Source organism: Macaca nemestrina, chromosome 11 (genome assembly GCF_043159975.1).
Source record: "Macaca nemestrina isolate mMacNem1 chromosome 11, mMacNem.hap1, whole genome shotgun sequence".
NCBI lineage: Eukaryota > Metazoa > Chordata > Mammalia > Primates > Cercopithecidae > Macaca > Macaca nemestrina.
In genome coordinates, this window is record NC_092135.1 from 66,642,487 (window position 1) to 66,660,943 (window position 18,457).

Here is an 18,457-nt window from a genome sequence, read left to right on the forward strand (position 1 = left end):
GATAGAGGCAGAGTCAGGAAAAGAATGTGAAGTTGGATTTTAGAAAACCTTTGCTGACTCCTGGGTCTTCATTCTAAGTACTTGCCCCCATCTGTGTGATTAGCCATCTACAACAGTAAGCTCACCAGTCTAGAATATCCATTCTTTGCGTTTTCCATATTGTTTAGGCGTGGACTTTAAAATTCCAATGAACTACCATTTTCTGTGTGTATTTAGTGAAAATTTACTGGGCATTTGCTGCGTTACTAGCACTGGGATGGTACTGGTAATGCTGATAATTCAGTCAGACATAGGGCTGCCCTTGGGGTACTTGCAGTTGAATTCCTATAGATCCTTTTAATATTCTGGTTTATAATTTGGGGTATGGGGTGGGGGAGGCCAGAGATTATAAATTTTTTTTCCAAACATTTACTGGACATAGGTAACATCGATGGATTATCAATATTTAAATAGTTTTGTTGCACTTACTGAGCAACTCTGTTGGCTAAATTATACATTATAGCAAATAGAGTATTTGTGTGAAATAGTGACTCACCTGTGGAGGGTAAAGTGTAATGGAGGTAGATTAGACTTTAGTTTTAAGAAGCATTTCACAGACCTATTTCTCCTTCAAAGACTGTGCTTTAGGTAGAAGAAACAAAATTATTTCCCCTGCTCTATATTCCTTTTTGTTTTCAACCCATTTCTTTGTATTCACCAACAATATCTTCCAGGTTCCTCTTGACTATATTTGAATTCATCATGAGTCATCAGAATATTGGTAGTTGATGGGTTTAGTAACAGTTGGCTTATTGTCTGTTGTATAATCAATCCATGGTCCTCAAAGACAGCATACACCATGATTAGCCTTTTAAGAACCATGCACTGCTCCTCCAGACTTCTCTTCCAGTCACAATACATCCTTCTAGAACAACCCTGTCCAACAGAAATATAATGCAGGATTTATAGTAACACAATATTTTCTAGTAGCCATACTAAAAGTTTTTTTTTAAAGATGAAAGGTGATATTCACTTAAATAACATATTTAACTCAGTATATTCAAAATAGTATTTTTTTTTTAAGACAGAGTCTTAAAAAAACCTGCCGTGTCGCCTAGATTGGAGTGCAGTGGCACAATCTCGGCTCACTGCAATCTCTGCCTCCCAGGTTCAGGTGATTCTTTGGCCTCAAGTAGCTGAGACTATAGCACGTGCCACCACGCCTGGTGTAATTTTTTTTTTTTTTTTTTAGAGAAACAGGGTTTCACCATGTTGGCCAGGCTGGTCTCAAACTCCTGACCTCAAGTGATCCACCCGCCTTGGCCTCCCAAAGTGCTGGGATTACAGGCATGAGCCACCATACCCGGCCCAAAATACTATTTAACATTATCAACACATTAATATTAAAATGTTTTGAGTATCTACATTCTTTTAATTTATATTAAATCTTTGAAATTCAGTGTATATTTCACATTACCACACATCTAGATTTAGTTTAACTACATTTCAAATGCTCAGGAGCCACATGTGGCTCGCTTATTGGACAGTGCAGTTCCAGAAAAGAACACCTATCACAGTCTTTTACAGTGACCAGATTCTACACATTTTCTGGGGTCTGAGTATCTTGGTTGACATTCCTAAGTTTGCTGTTTGCTACATCTGTACGAGTCAGGAGAGTATACTGGTTAGCTGGGACGTTTGGACCAGTGTGCGTGGGTTCAAATCCTGCCTCCACTGCTTAACACCTTTGTGCTGAAGTTTCCTCATCTCTTAAATAGAAATGATGATGATGCCCAATCACAGCATTGTTGTAAATATTAAGTGATTTTATGTCTCTATAGAGCTAAGAAACATGTCAGGTTCATAGTAATTGTTATGTAAGTATTGGCTTGTTAAGTGAGATTATTTATTCAACATGAAAAGAGAGACCTCTTAGGAAATGAGTAAGAAAAAAAGAACAATAACTCAATAGAAGTATTTGGAGTGGCTCTGAACTGGCACAGTTCAGAAAAATATAAATGACAAAATTATAGAAAGATTTAACCTCACCGTAAGTAAAGAAAGCAAATTGTAGCTTCTGGAAATACAGTCATGTACCATATAGCTACGCTTCGTGGCCAATGATGGACCGCATATATGACAGTGATCCTACAAGATTATAATGGACCTAAGAAGTTCCTATGACAGCATCATAGCACAGTGCATTCATTACTGACGTATTTGTGTTGATGCTGCTGTCAACAAACCTATTGCACTGCCAGTCACTCCTCATTCTTCCCTCCTATAATCCCCTGGCAATCACTAACCTGCTTTCTGTCTCTGTGAACTTACATTTTGTGGTCGTTTTATATAAATGGTTTCATGCAATATGTGATCTTTTGTAACTGAGTTCTTTCTGTTTCCTGATGTTTTCACGGTTTATCCATGTTGTAGCATATATCAGTACTTCATTGTTTCTTATTGGTGAATAATATTTTATTGTATGGATATACCACATTTTATTTATCTGTTTATCAGGTGGCAGACTTCAGGATTGTTTCCACTGTTTGGCTATTGTTAATAATGCTGCTATTAATGTTTGCATACAAGATGTTGTGTGAACACACATTTTCAATTTTCATAGGCATATGCTTAGGAATGGAATTGCTGGATTACATTGTAACTCTAACTTTTTGAAGAACAACCAAATGTTCTTTTTCTTTAGAGCTAGAACAAAAGTTTAAAAAAAAAAAAAAAAAAAAAAAAACAGGGTCTCGCTCTGTTGGCCTGGCTGGGCTACAATGGTGCCATCATAGCTCATTGAAGCCTTGAACTCCTAGGCTCAAGTGATTCTCCTGCCTCAGCTTCTCGAGTGTCTAGGACTACAGGTACGTGCCACAATACCTAGCTGATTTATTTATTTGTAGAGACAGGGTCTCACTACATTGCCTAGGCTAGACTTGAACTCCTGGCCTCAAGCGATCCTCCAGCCTAGGCTTCCCAAAGTGCTGGTATTACAGGTATGAGCCACTGCACCCCACCCACCAAACTCTTTTACAAAGTTGCAGCATCATTTGACATCTGACCAACAATGTATGAAAGTTCTACTTTCTCCATTTCCTTGCCAACACCTACTATTTTTTGTATTGTATTCATTTTAGTGAGTATTAAATGGTATCTTATTGTAGTTTTAATTTGCATTTCAAATTATTTACCCGTTTGTAATTTGGTTATTTGTCTTTTTATTGTTGTCAAAGTTTATGTATGATTATATATCTGAATGATGAATATAATAATGTATCTGATATATAAAGGACTTACCCAATATATAATTTGCAAATGCTTTTTCCCTTACTGAGGGTTGCATTTCACTTCCTTGATGATGTCCTTTGAAGCACAAAAGCTTTTAGATTTGATAAAGTTTGTCTATTTTTTCTTTTGTCACCTGTGTTTTTGACGTCATAAGAAACCATTGTCAAATCCAAGGTCATGAAGATTTACTCCTATTTTTTTTTCCTAGGAGTTTTCTAGTTTTAACTCTTCCATTTAGGTCTATGCTCTGTTTTGGGGTGATTTTTGTGTATGGTGGAAGGTAGGTATCCAAGTTCATTCTTGTGTGTGTGGGTATTCAGTCATCGCCACACCATTTCTCGATTGGCTATTGATTTTATTATGATCATCTTCAGCACATAACTCTAACGAAGCGAACTTGTGTTTGTCACATTCCTCATTTACTGCCCTTTACTGGCTTTAATTCATTTCCACTTCTTAGCATCACACTATATTTTATCTGTGGCCTGCTTCCTAGGTTGACTCATTCGTCCTGCCTGGGAACTCTTCATCCTGTCTAATAAGCCAAGAGGTGAGACACATTTGCACAGCCCTTTCCTCTTCTCTCCAAGCTGGGACGCTATCCAAGGGAGTGTTGATTATTTCTGTCCAGAGGACATCTGGGATGCAACCCTCCCACACACAGGCCACCAAAACTGATCTCTCCACTGTTCCTTCCTGATGATATCACTGTCCTCTGTGGTCTCCCTGTGTAGATGGTTCCAGCCAATGCTGGCCTTGCTGTTCCTAGGACATGACTTACCCCAGAAAGTGCAATTTTTATATCCACTCTGTGCTGCTGTTGGCCCTGCTAACCTGTTGAATGACCCTATTTTGAAGGGGAGGATAAAGAAAGTGGCAACTCCTCCTCTAGCCCATCACTACACTGCCCACAGCCTCACCACAGAATTCCTTGCTTTGCTTTTTCTTGTTCACAGTCTTTCCTGGATTGTGAGATAAGTAGAATATGATGTGGGAAGAGACCTTTGTTGTCAAATAATTCAGCCACCACATGAATAATTCCAGTGGAAGGAAAGCCTGCACCTCTAAAGACAGTCCCTTCCAGTTGCACAGTGGCCATTATTAGAGAGTTCTGCCCCAGGCTGTCACAGTTTACCTCCCAATACTTTCTGCGTTTTTGTCCTAGTTCTGACCCTGGAACTATATACAGTGTCTAATTCCTGTTCTATACCTCAGCCCAGCAAATATTCGGGGGAAAAAAAAAATTCTTACTCCCCCATTTCCTGTTATCTTCATCAAGATAAACATTGTAAATTCCTTCAGTCACCTTTTTCTCTGGCTTTCATGCTGGTCTTTTCTGATTCTGAATTTTATTGTATCAAATCATCTGGGAACATTACATCAGTTCTTCAAAATGTAGTTTTCTCTACTATTTGTCTTAATAATACCTTGTTATTTTGAATCAGTATTTGTATGATTATATCATATAATGACTGTGAAATAATCTTGCTAATACTGTTATGGGTTTCCTTCAGGTACGTGTGATGATAATCTTTGTAGAAGCATCATCTTCTCACATTTTGCTAACATATGAAACTCTGAAATTGTAACTTCATAATATGACCATCCTGGAAGCCAAGATAATGTATCTTTATTTCCTGTTCTCGGTAACAACATTCTTCTTCCATAATTACATAGTTTTTTGCTAAAACCTGAGCAAACATATGAATAGGTTTACTATATCAAGAGTTTTACTGCTTTACCAGTTTTATCAAATAATCAAATATTTAGTGGGTCACTCAGAATTTATCTGGTAGGAATTCTTTCTTTTTTTTTTTTTTTTTTTTTTTTTTTTTGAGACGGAGTCTCGCTCTGTCGCCCAGGCTGGAGTGCAGTGGCGCTATCTCGGCTCACTGCAAGCTCCGCCTCCCGGGTTTACGCCATTCTCCTGCCTCAGCCTCCCGAGTAGCTGGGACTACAGGCGCCTGCCACCTCGCCCGGCTAATTTTTTTGTATTTTTAGTAGAGACGGGGTTTCATTGTGTTAGCCAGGATGGTCTCGATCTCCTGACCTCGTGATCCGCCCGTCTCGGCCTCCCAAAGTGCTGGGATTACAGGCTTGAGCCACCGCGCCCGGCCAGGAATTCTTTCTTAACACATCCTTAGATAATTTGATTGTTCTTTTATTAAATGACATCTGTGGAATCAGGTAGTTTCATTGTTGATATAATTAACAGCAGACTTTCTTATCAGTATCTCCTTCAAATACATACTTATTTTTCCCAGATGGTGCTGTATATAGTCAAGATCAAATTTTAGCCAAGTCTTTATTTATCATATACTTCTAAAGATTTGGGTTTGTAGTCAGTATTTAAAAGCTTCAATAATATATATTGGATACTTGTTGCACTACTATTACCAAACAAGCAATCACTGGTGCCCCACTGACTTGCCATCACTCAAAGTGTTAAAAGTTTAAATATTTTCTCTTGTATTTAAATTTCTGGAAAGTCGTGTCTAGTTAGCTCTCCTCAACTCAAAAATCTATGCGTTTTAGCCGTTACTTTGTAGTCACACAGTCAATGATCTGATCCTTTTTGAGAGTAAATCTACGCATCATTGTAAGCTGTTAAAATTTTCATTGATCTGCAACTCTCTCTTATAGTCCACTTATATGTAATCTCTACGTTCCTAACAATTTCCCATAAAAGCTGTGGTTTTAATATGGCATAGATTGTACTCAAACTCATAACATCCATCAACAGTGCCTTACAGTGCCCACTCAGTATTTGTTGAGTTAATTAGGTACTCTTTAATTATAAACCGTCTCATGTCCATTTTCTTATTTGATTTCCTTAAATCTTTGTTAAGTAAGATAGGTGCGATTTCTCCCTTAATACACAGAGAAAGCAGATTCATCTAGTCAATGATTCACTGGGCTCTCTGGACTCTGGTCTCCTAATATCAGTTCAATTCAGCAAGTACTTACTATGTTCCATTTGTTCTTTCTACAATGCAATATTCTCTTCTTTAAGGCCATAAAGCATTTGATAAGATACATAGTTGGTGGTAGTTCAATAAAAAAAAAGAGTCATTTAAAAATGATTGCCTCTGTCATTCTGCCCCAGTCAAGATAACATATTGCAAACGTCATCATCTATCAGCGATACATTAGAATCTGGTAAAGAAAGGAGCAAATTCACAAAGATGCTGAAAGAGAAGTGGCATGGTACAGTGGCTAGAAAGGCTGCTTGTTTTGAGTCAGATTTCTCCTCCCACACTGTCTGAAGACCAGATGTGTGATTTCTCTGCAACTGTGTCCTCATTGGTAAAATAATGGTAAATAGTCTACCTACCCTATGTCCTCATCGGTTAAATAATGGTGAATAGTCTACCTACCTTACCAGAAATATTAAGGATCAAGTGTAATAGTATTTTACGAACTATAAAATACTTCATAAATATTAGGCATTTTTCAAAATATGCTGTTACTGTTAAATATATAAATTCCCATTATAGCCAAGTGGTCTGAAGTTTTTATTACATTTTATAGCTTCCCACTAGTCTGTATTAAGGAACCATGACCATAGATCTGAAATAAAATTCTAAAATGGTCTATCCAATTATGAGACTTAAACTGTATCCCTTTAGTGGCTTCTGTTCTCAGTAGTCAGTGAGCATGTAATATTGAAACTGTACTAGTTTACCGTATTCTCACAAATCCCAAGTGAATGGGCATACCACTATCTCCAGAACCTCTTTCCGTGGCCAGATAATGATTTTCCACATCTCCAGTCATGTCCCATGAAGTGCCAGGGCCTTGGCTACAGGAGGGTTAGAGTCAAATATGTGCCTTTACTGGTCAGCTACTGTTCGGACAGAAGCATCTGCCTTCTCAGAATGTTGCTTTCTGTTGATCGCTTCACTGAAAAGTAGGGGAATTATCTGTGAATTTGTTCTCTCTGAAGATTTCTACAATTAAAAAAAAAAAAATTGACCAGGTGCGGTGACTCACGCCTATAATCCCAGGACTTTGGGAGGCCAAGGTGGGCAGATCACGAGGTCAGGAGTTCGAGACCAGCCTGACCAACATGGTGAAACCCCATCTCTACTAAAAATACAAAAATTAGCCTGGTGTGATTAGCCGGGTGTGGTGGCATGCGCCTTATAATCCCAGCTACTCAGGAGGCTGAGGCAGGAGAATCACTTGAACCCGGGAGGTGGAGGTTGCAGTGAGCCGAGATCGTGCCATTGCACTCCAGCCTGGCAACAGAGTGAGACTCTGTCTCAAAAAAAAAAGAACAAAAAACAAAAACAAAAAAGTTACAGAGGAGACTCAATCATCCTTTTACCATTTTCCATGATAAGATTTGAAATTCATATAGACACGCAGGAGAAGATTTTTTTTTATCTGATTTATTTTTCAAGATGTATTTTACCAAAGTGGCATGGCTTATATGCTTTTCTGAATTGTTGATAAGGAACAGATTAGTCGCAGACTTCACACATTTGAAAAACCTGACTTTTTTTTCATGCAATCCCTCAACAAATTTGCTCTGAAATTTGCCTTGGTGCTGGTCTATGTTAAATATATTAGAAAGATTTGAAGGATGAAACCTGGTATCTTTTGGACATAAGGTATTTTGGTGTGTTTTTCGTAATCCTTACATCTATCAGCATTGGTTAACACCTTTACAGGATGTGGAAGAGTTAGATGGAAATAATGTGTGTTGAGATGTCTCTTTCAGATGAACATAAAAATTTTAATGTAATTTTAGGATTGAAGGTCTGGACCAGAGGTCAACAAAGTATGGCCTGTGGGACAAAGCAGCCCACTGCCTGTTTGTATCAGTAAAGTTTTATTGGAACACAACCTTGCCATCTATTAATATTGTCTTTGGCTGCTTTCTGCTACAGTGGCATGGCTGAGTAGTTGTGACAGGGTTATGCCGCATAAAGCCTAAAGCATTTGCTCTCTGGTCCTTTGCAGAAGAGACTTGCCAACTTTCTGGCTTAGGCCATTAAAAATTAGTCTCGTGAGTAATAATAAGGCAGTGGGTGGAGTGAAGTACTAAATGCATTCAGCCTTGGAATAGTCTTTAAAACTGTTGTCCACTTTAGGCAAAAAAAAAAAAAAAAAAAAAAAAAAAAAAAAACATGCAATTACTCTTTTTTTTCTTTTTTTTGAGATGGAGTCTTGCTCTGTCACCCAGGCTGGAGTGCAATGGCGCAATCTCGGCTCACTGCAACCTCCGCCTCCTGAGTTCAAGTGATTCTCCTGCCTCAGCCTCTCGAGTAGCTGGGATTACAGGCACCCGCCACCACACCCAGCTAATTTTTGTATTTTTAGTAGAGATGGGATTTCACCAGGTTGACCAGGCTGGTCTTGAACTCCTGACCTCAGGCAATTACTCCTAATATTGGGAAGGGAGAACAGAATATGCTCTTGATTAAGCAGTCTTTTTCCTTTTGTGACTTGAATCAACAAAAAAATGCATTGTCACCGGCCGGTCGTGGTGGCTCACGTCTGTAATCCCAGCACTTTGGGAGGCTGAGGAGGACAGATTACCTGAGGTCAGGAGTTCGAGACTGGCCTGGCCAACATGGTGAAACCCCATCTCTACTAAAATTACAAAAATAAGCTGGGTGTGGTGGCACATGCCTATAATCCCAGCTACTCTAAAGGCTGAGGCAGGATAATTGCCAGAACCTGGGAGGCAGAGGTTGCAATGAGCCAAGATCGTGCCACTGCATTCCAGCCTGGCCAACAGAGCAAGACTCTGTCTCAAAAAAAAAAAAAAAGGTGCATTGTCCTAGTAACGCTTTCTGTAGAGAATTAATGTATTAAGTGTTCCTTCCCTCCTTCCCAATCCCTGCAGAGAAGCCTTTACTGGGGGAAGAGAAAAAAATAAAAAGATTGTTTGCTCAAGGTATTATAAGATGTGTTTATCATCTAGGGAGAAAATTCAGTATGACCATTTGCTCTGTTTTAAAAATATCTGAGTGTTGTAATAAAGTCTCATGCTAGGACCAGAGATTTGAAAATTGTGTATTTGACCAGGCATCTCACTTACTTGAGAGAACTGATACTTTATGGAAAATCCCAGAGCAGATGAAGAACCATCGTCAACTATGTTTCTATTTGCTTAGGCTGTTATATAGCACAGTTATGTACCGGGCTAGTGCTCTCCATCCTCACTTCCCATCACCTCCCTGACTTTAGTCTTGGGTCTCTCCTGCCAACTTTCCACTCCCATCCATGCTGAGCTCCTTCTCAACTGTCCTAACCTCAGCCTTGGACTGCTGTGTGCCTGCCCTTTGCCTTCTTGCCTGTGTGGTGGACCAGTACCATAACCATCCCAGAAACCTTCCTTGCACAATCCCAGAGCTCAGGGCTCTGTGGTGCTGTCAGAGCAGGCCACCCTGGCCGTGTCCTTGCATTGGCAGAACCTCTTCCATGCCTCTGGTGGCAGTGTTGCCAAGGAGACAGAACCACAGGATCATTGGCATCCCTAGAATCCTTCTGTTCCTTGTGAGGCTGTGTCTTATCATGTATTGTCATTTAACTTTTCATGTCTTTGTGTCTTGTTTCCCAGACAAGAGAGCAAACACTTCACAAATTCCTCATAGACAAAGAATCATTTCTTCTTTATCGATCTGTTTATCGCACGTTACCGTGAGCCTGCTGTGCATCAGGCACAGTGTGGGTGTTGGGGATGTAGATATAGATTAGGTTATGTGCCCAGGAACAGCTAGCACTAAAAAACCATCAATAAATATTTGTTTAATGGAGAATGAAATTTTAGAGTTTCCCCTGCAGTTTGGCACAATCACAACTGAGATGTTGCAGCCCATGTGCATCTTTCCTTATGATGCGGAATCGGCCCAGCCGAAGAAGACGAAGACAACAGTGACTTAGTAGCTTTCAAAAGCAGGAGCATCCCAGCCACTGAATTGTTTTGATCAGATAGAAACAGATCAGATGGAGACAGTACTGCTTTTAATAAGTTTAGTAAGTCCTGCCTTTATCCACAACTGGTCATAAAATGGAAATGCTCAGTTGATAAAGTGGATTGTCAATGAATTGGAAATACATTTGTCAAATGTATTTGAAGAAAATCACAAAACAAGTAGGTCTACTAAAATGCAAACTCCAACTAGCTGTGACCAGCAGCCAGGTCTGAGGTTTTGATGATGGTGTGTTGTATGTTGGCTTCTGAGTGAAGAAAAGAGAGAGGGCAGCGTGGGAAGGGAAGGACACAGGACATGTAGCAGGGGGTGGGAGATTATCTTGCCCCTTCCATGCAGTCATCCGAGGAAGAATTCTGGCATAACGATTTTAAATTCTGTGTGAGAGACCTGGTGAGTCGTCCCCAGCCACCCTTGGGGATTTCTCATCAGGCTTGTTGTCAATTAGGTGCCCAACCTCAAATTCGTAACAAACTCCATGTCTCTCAGGGCAAGTTGCAGCCACCAAATATAACTATCTTAAGTCCTTTTTTGAATGGACAACATGTAAACCCACATATAATTTTCACAAACAGTTGTGTCTTAGACTACTTTGTATTCTACGTAGTCTGAGGCCATGCATTAAAGAGACTTGTTGCAAAATATTTAGTTTGATTTGTTTGGCAACTAATACATTGTGTTGCGATCTATGAGTTATTCCAAAGTTATGAAGAAATGTAGAATCCAGGACTCATGAAAATATTTATTAAAATTGTTCAAAAAGGCCATTGGAAACATGTTCAAAGAAATGATTCTGCGTACATTCCGTTTAAGAATGACTAGACTGGGCCGGGCGCGGTGGCTCAAGCCTGTAATCCCAGCACCTTGGGAGGCCGAGACGGGCGGATCACGAGGTCAGGAGATCGAGACCATCCTGGCTAACCGGGTGAAACCCTGTCTCTACTAAAAAATACAAAAAAAAAAAAAACTAGCCGGGCGAGGTGGCGGGTGCCTGTAGTCCCAGCTACTCAGGTGGCTGAGGCAGGAGAATGGCATAAACCCGGGAGGCGGAGCTTGCAGTGAGCTGAGATCCGGCCACTGCACTCCAGCCCGAGCGACAGAGTGAGACTCCGCCTCAAAAAAAAAAAAAAAAAAAAAAAAAAGAATGACCAGACTGAAACAATTGCAAATCCTTTTAAATTCTGAGCGATACAGAAGTACTGTTTTAATCACTTAATATTTTAGATGGTCTTTATAATTGAAATATAAATATAGCAAAATGCATCTAATGAAATGGAATTGTCTATTAGCTATAATTCTACTACCCAGTAGTGCATGCTAATTAAATAGGGAAGTATTTGGCATTGTTTCCCAAAATAACATCCAGAAAGTGCCCTGAGTCACTTCTGTTCCAAACAAGCCTCCTACCTGCTAATTCTGTCATGCTCTGTTGTCATAACTGATGTTAATCTGAAGCAGCACAAGATTGTGAACCATCAAATAACAGTAAAATATTTTCAGTGGCTTTTTATTATACCTTTTGACTAACAATAAATGAACAAAACAAAATAAGGAAAAATGTCTAGTTATCGCTAAGTTAACCACAGTATTTCCATTAATCAAGACTTTAGTACAACAAATTTCCTAGTTTTTATCCTGTGGAAATATAAGGGTATTTTATCTTTTGTATGCTACTGAAGGACAAACATCATCATACAGCAATGAATGCTTTAAAGTGATGTTCAAGTATCATTTGACCATGGGAAGGGAAGGGCAAAGGAGAAATAGCAGGGGGTGGGATATTATCTTGCCCCTTCCATGCAGTCATCCAAGGAAGAGTTCTGGCATAACGATTTTAAATTCTGTATGAGGGACCTGGTGAGTTGTCCCCGGCAGCCACCCTTAAGGATTTCTCATCAGGCTTACTGTGTTATCAGTTAGGTGCCCGGTCTCAAATACGTAACAAACTCCATGTCTCTTAGTGAATTCAGAAGATACGTGAAGCACTGAAGGAATTTTTCTTTGTGTATAAGTTCCTTAAATTACGTCCCTTTCCTAGAATACTACATTATGTTAGGAGCACAGTTTGCCAAGTCAGCATGTCATGAAAAATGGTCAGAACCCTTTTTTATACATTGTCTACAATATATTGGAGAAATAAGTCAGTTGCTTCACAAAATAGGTTAAAGCTGCCGTGAAGAGGTAGGGAAGAAACAGAACCTGAATGTCTGTCTGAGCAATGAATTATTCATGGAACTTGACCCCCTTCTTCTTTCCTAGCCATATGATTGCATTTATTTCAAATTGTATCTCCCCCATCCCATTAAAAAATTGAAGTAGATGTTAAATTCCCTACTCTCAGTGCAGTCACATGGCATTTTCCTGAAGCACTATTATAATGGAATTGTTTGGTAATCATTCTTTCTTTGTCACTTTTCTTTTTTTTTTTTTTTTTTTTTTTTTTTTTTTTGAGACGGAGTCTGGCTCTGTCGCCCAGGCTGGAGTGCAGTGGCCGGATCTCAGCTCACTGCAAGCTCCACCTCCCGGGTTCACGCCATTCTCCTGGCTCAGCCTCCCGAGTAGCTGGGACTACAGGCACCCGCCACCTCGCCCGGCTAGTTTTTTTGTAGGAGACGGGGTTTCACAGTGTTAGCCAGGCTGGTCTCGATCTCCTGACCTCGTGATCCGCCCGTCTCGGCCTCCCAAAGTGCTGGGATTACAGGCTTGAGCCACCGCGCCCGGCCTATCCTTGTCACTTTTCTCTAGTCAAGAGTGAGTTCCAACAGGGCTAGGACCACATCTCATTCTCCCTTTATGTGCTTAGTCCCTTGCACCTGGTGCTGGTGCATCTTGCAGTTCATCTCTGTGATTTATTCTGCATCTTAATTTGGAATTCACCTTCATAAATGGCCCTCCCCAGACCGGTAGCTTGTTTACTTAATTCAGTGTAATATAGTATAAACCTTTTTACTTTTTTCTCCCCAAATCAAGGAAAAATATTCTGAATGCCACAGTAATACTTATTTAACTTCTCTCTCCTCCTTAACATACATATTCTACCTAATTCTCCATTCTATTATTTTCTCACCCCACATGCTGTCCCTGACAGCTGTTGTCTGGGTTCAACTCTCTTTCTGGCGTAGTATGTAGGGGACTGGCCTTTGGGCAGCCCACACCAGACATAACTGACTTGTGGCTTCTCTCACTCTTTCTCTCTCCCTTTTTTAAAAACTTGCTCTCTATCCATCCTTCAAAGACTTGGGGAAGATGATGAAAGGTTGCTTTATTTTGAAAATAACTACATACACAAGTAGGGTCATTGTTTATTTTTTATCTTCTGACCTGCTTTTTTTCCAGAAAGAAGTCAAGTAAAGTGATACTTGGCTGTGTGTTTACAATACAAAGAGATAGATAAATATATATATAAAATAACTATATTTACATATGTAAATAAAAACATACAGTGATGCTGAGTTGTGCTTATTATGATCTACATCAGATAAGTATCACACCAGTGGCTTCCATGAGTTCATGGGGCTCCTTTTCGTAATTAAATTTGGAGAGACTATCACTTGCTTCCTGCTGCAAAACAATAAAAGGAATAAAAGGGAATATGTTTATCACATAAATGAGGGCCTTAATGGTTTTGAGATTTCAGACAAAACAACTTCATTGCATTTACATGAAAACCCAACAGTTTCATTGAAACTGTATTTTGCTGGCACTTTTTGTGCTTATAGAGTCTTGGTACAACAAATGGGCCTTAAAACTCTCATGTTATCATTTATAACTAGACTCAGGATACGCTTCTCTGGACCAGTATCTTGAGAACCTTGAAAAACAGCTAAGTAGATTTCCACATCACCTGAGAACAGATGGAGATTGTTTTCCCCTTAGCGAAGAGGAACGAGAGTTAATTTTCCTTCATGTTAACACTGTTCCCAGTAAGCTGTGACAACTTGCTGCTCCTTATTGCTTCTGCATCTGAAAACTTCTTGGCAGTACAAAGTAATGCACTTTTGTTGGAGAAAAGGGAGAAAAATTTGACAGTAAGGTATGTCAGTTACTAGAGCTGTCATTTAACCAAATGCATATCTTACAGTAGAAGAATATATAAAGTTAAGAGACAAGCAGCTCAACTCCAGCATAGAAGGAAGACTGAATACACTTCTAGGGAGTTTTTCCAGTCGTAACAAAAGCCTCTTGACAATCCTGGAAACATGATGGTGGTGGAGGAGCAGGTAAAGGTTGACAAGGGTCTTGCCCAAGAATCTGAATTGCAGCGGACACATGTTCTAGTAATCATTTCCCATGCCTAATGTAGCTTATTGTCAGGAAAGTTTCGCAGGCCTTCTCTTGAACCCATTAGGGGGAAAAATCAGATTGCCAATACTTTATTTTAAAATGGAGGGGTTAGCAGTATCAAATACTGCAGGGCAGATCAAGGCAAATGAAATTACCAGTCACTGTGAAATTGTACACATTCTCTTCTTCATCCATAAAATGGGAGAATTAGAATAAATCTCAGTTGCTAAAAGTTTTAGAGCTAAAAGCTCTGAAAGTTTTATGACGTTATGCTTTGGCAGTGATGAGGGGGTTGGTGACCTTCTAGTTAAAAAAAAATGTGTAGAATTATGCATGCAAGAGTTTCTGGTATAGGAGGTGTGGGCGGTAAGCAAGAAGAGATAGTGGACATAGATTACTTGTTTAAAAAGCCTGCAGTGTATAGAAGGAGAACAAAATAAGCTGACCATCAGTTATTGACGGGGATATGCCCACGAAAAACATGCCTTGGCTCATACCCTGGGGCAGATTCTGAGGGCACTGCTGCTGGAGGCTGTCAGCTAACTGTGCCCCTCACAGCTGAGTGATAAAATGTCTTGCAGGGAGATCTGAGTGGCACACGTCCTTGGTATAATTTATGACACTATAAATAGGAAGCTAACACTGAACCATTTATGCCACTATAAATAGGAAGCTACCACTGAACCTGATGAACGAATCCATCAGGAACAAAAGATAGACAGACACACACGCACACACACATCAGCATGGCTGTGTTTGGCCATCTATCAGTAGTCAACAGGGTTTATCAGACTGTATATTGAGAATATACATTGCTTTGTTTTCTTACAGACTTAAATTTGAAGAACAGTGATGATGAACTCATTCTATATCACTTTGGTTTAAAAGTTGCTTAGCAATGGGACAAAAACAAAAGCAAGTAGGTTTATATTTAGTGCTCTATCTATATGCATCTGGAGCACATTTCGGAAATAATTCAAAAAGGCCAATTCATTTCATGCCTTCTGCTACGAAATGAATGTGGGAGTCAAGCTGCTATTTTCACAGTGCAAGACATTTATTGTTGACTTAAAAAAACTCTCCCACTTGCACATAATCACTATCCTGACAAATGACACTGCAGAGTTTCAGCTCCTTAAGCATAAGGTAGAACAATCTTTAAGAAATAAATACTAGGCCACAGGAGTTAAAAAATAAAGTATCATCCAACCACAGAGTCAAAGCATTTAAACACATACATTGTTCTCAAGTGGACCAGTTCTTCACTGAGTATGTGTTCTTTAGGGTTACAAGACTGATCTTATGCCTCCTCAGTTGAACAGTACGGCACTTTGATTGTTCAGTCAGTGTAGGACTTTTTAACTCTGTGCCAGGCTCGTTTGCAGCTATCAGTGCTGATACAACTTCATGCCATGTAATACTTTTAACAGACTATTTTCACACCCCTGCAAAAAAAAAAAAAAAAAAAAGTTAATAAGGAACTGATCAATTAAGGTTAATGGTAGATTTAGGCCTATAAATTTTACCCATCTTAGTCATTTCTGCTTCCTAAAAATTTATACAAGGACAATTTTTTTCTGGGGTAAGAGGGTGTGATTGACACCCTAATTCTGTTTAGATTGTGGTAATATAATCAGACTGTTTCAGGGCTCCATGAGTGTGATCCTTGGACATGAAACAGTTTCTGAGTACAGAGTATGAAATGCTGGTGAGATTTTGTCACCAACAGCACTTAAGAAGTATTTTGGCCAGGTGCAGTGGCTCATGCCTATGATCGCAGCACTTCGGGAGGCTGAAGAGGCAGGATGATTGCTTGAACTCAGGAGTTCAAGACCAGCCTGGGCAACATAATGAGGCCCCGTCTCTACTAAAAATTAAAAAAAAAAAAATCAGCCAGGCATGATGTCACATACTTGTAGTCCCTGCTACTTGGGAGGCTAAGGCAGGAGGATCACTTGAGCCTGGATGATTGAGGCTGCAGTGAGCTGTGATTGTGCCACTGCACTCCAGCCGGGGAGACAGAAGGAGACCCTGTCTCAAAAAAAAAGAAAAAAAAAGAAGAAAAGAAAGAAAGAAATATTTTTCTAGGCAACTGGGCGAGGCGGCTCACACCTGTAATCCCAGCACTTTGGAAGGCCAAGGCAAAAGGATTGCTTGAGGCCAGGAGTTTAAGACTAGCCTGGGTAATAATGCGAGACCCCATGACCCCATCTCTATGAAAAATTGTAAAAATTAACCAGGCATGGTGGTGTTTTGATTTTGGCATTAATTTACTCTTAGTAAACTTGATCAAATCAGCACTCTTCTCCTACTTTTGTTACCGTCACTGTAAATAAGTGTAATAAGACCTTCCTTGGTAAAGAGTTTTTGTGTATATTAAGTAAAAATGCACATGAAAGTATCTCAAGGTTTAAAGCACTGTATAGAGCTGTGTCTATTTCATTGGAAAACGATGGTTGATATATGGACACAATGAGGACCTTATCAGACCCAAGTGGGCTCTTTTTTTTTTTAAGAGACAGAGCCTTGCTCTGTTGCCCAGGCTGGAGTACAATGGCACAATCATAGCTCACTGCAGCCTCAAACTCCTGGACTCCTGCCTCTGCCTCCCAAGCACGGGCACTACAGGCATGTCCACCGTGCCCAGCGAATTAAAAAAACAAATGTTTTGTAGCAACAGAATCTCACCATGATGTCCAGCCTGGTCTCGGATTTGTGGCCTCAAGGATCCTCCCGCCTCAGCCTCCTGTGCCTGGCCATAGGTGGGCCTTAGATGAGGGTACCTAGGTAGAGGAGGATTCTTGGAGGGAAAAAGGCTTAAATTGAGAAATGTCTGACTGTTCAAATTAGAACAGGGAAAGTGAAGAATAATCCAGCTGCAACATTTAGTCAGAGAGAATCGTGTGGTGGTTAGCATTTTCCTTCCAGGTTCTCAGATGGAACTGACGCGTGTGTAGGGACAGCCCTGGCATGGCAGGCAGTGCACGACAGGCTTGCTGGCAGCACGTCTCTCATGCCTGCCCTTCCCCTTTACTCTCGCCCTACCTCGCCCTCACAGACCATGACGAAATTCTCTTATGCTCTCTCACCTCTGGTCCCTGTCTGATAAATGTGTGGATCTGACTGTATTTTGGTGGATTTGCCTAGAATTTGTGCTAAGGGGATCCGTTGGTGGCTATACCACCTCTTTATGCCCACTACTTTTTATCCGTTCCTGTGAAGAGCTATTGCTTCCTGCTTCTGTCTACCTTGACCTCTTCCTGATAGCATGCCAGCCTCTTAAGAGGCACAAGCAATTGTGACAGAGGCCAGACTGAGGAATAGGATGACAGCATCTTCCATTACAGCTGTACTCACTACAGTTGCATCTGTAATACATAAGAGGGTCTCAGGAAAAACACAATGAAAACCTTTCAAGACTGATTCAATTAAGTGCCTCCCAGGAGAGACTGAGCCACCAACAATGGAAAATCCAATATTGGCTCGCAGAAAGACACTTTGTCACATAAATGTCCTTTTCCTCTAGTAAGGAAAAAATTTTGCAACATCCTTTTGTAAATCTGACATTTGCTTTTTTAAAAAAGTGCTACCTCTTTCAAATTCTTTAATACCAGTATTCATAGGAAATTCATTAAGGGTGGTGTGAAATTATAAAATGAAGGGCTGCAGTGTCTAAAACCTTTTGTTCCGATACACATTTTAAATCCTGCATGAAATTATCCATGTTTATGACTCTAGGCAGGGACCAAAAGGAAGAGTGGCTGTTGAGCTTGAAATGAGAGTGTGGATGCAAAGGATTTTGCTCTGTGTCTTGTATGTGAATAAAGAAATATAATGTACATCTTCTTTTCAAAAACTGAATTCAGTATTAAGCAGCATTCAGGGAATGAGCAGTTTTCTTTTGTCCTAAAAGTGCCGTTGTAATAGTTGAACATCATATGAACAGTTTATAAACA

The 18,457-nt window shown here is 40.0% G+C and overlaps 1 protein-coding gene across 4 annotated transcripts in view; it reads left to right on the top strand.

Moving 5' to 3' along the window:
* LOC105483289 (ceramide synthase 6) overlaps positions 1–18,457 on the top strand; it is a 321,163-nt gene that overhangs the window by 265,512 nt on the left and 37,194 nt on the right. The window lies entirely within an intron of this gene.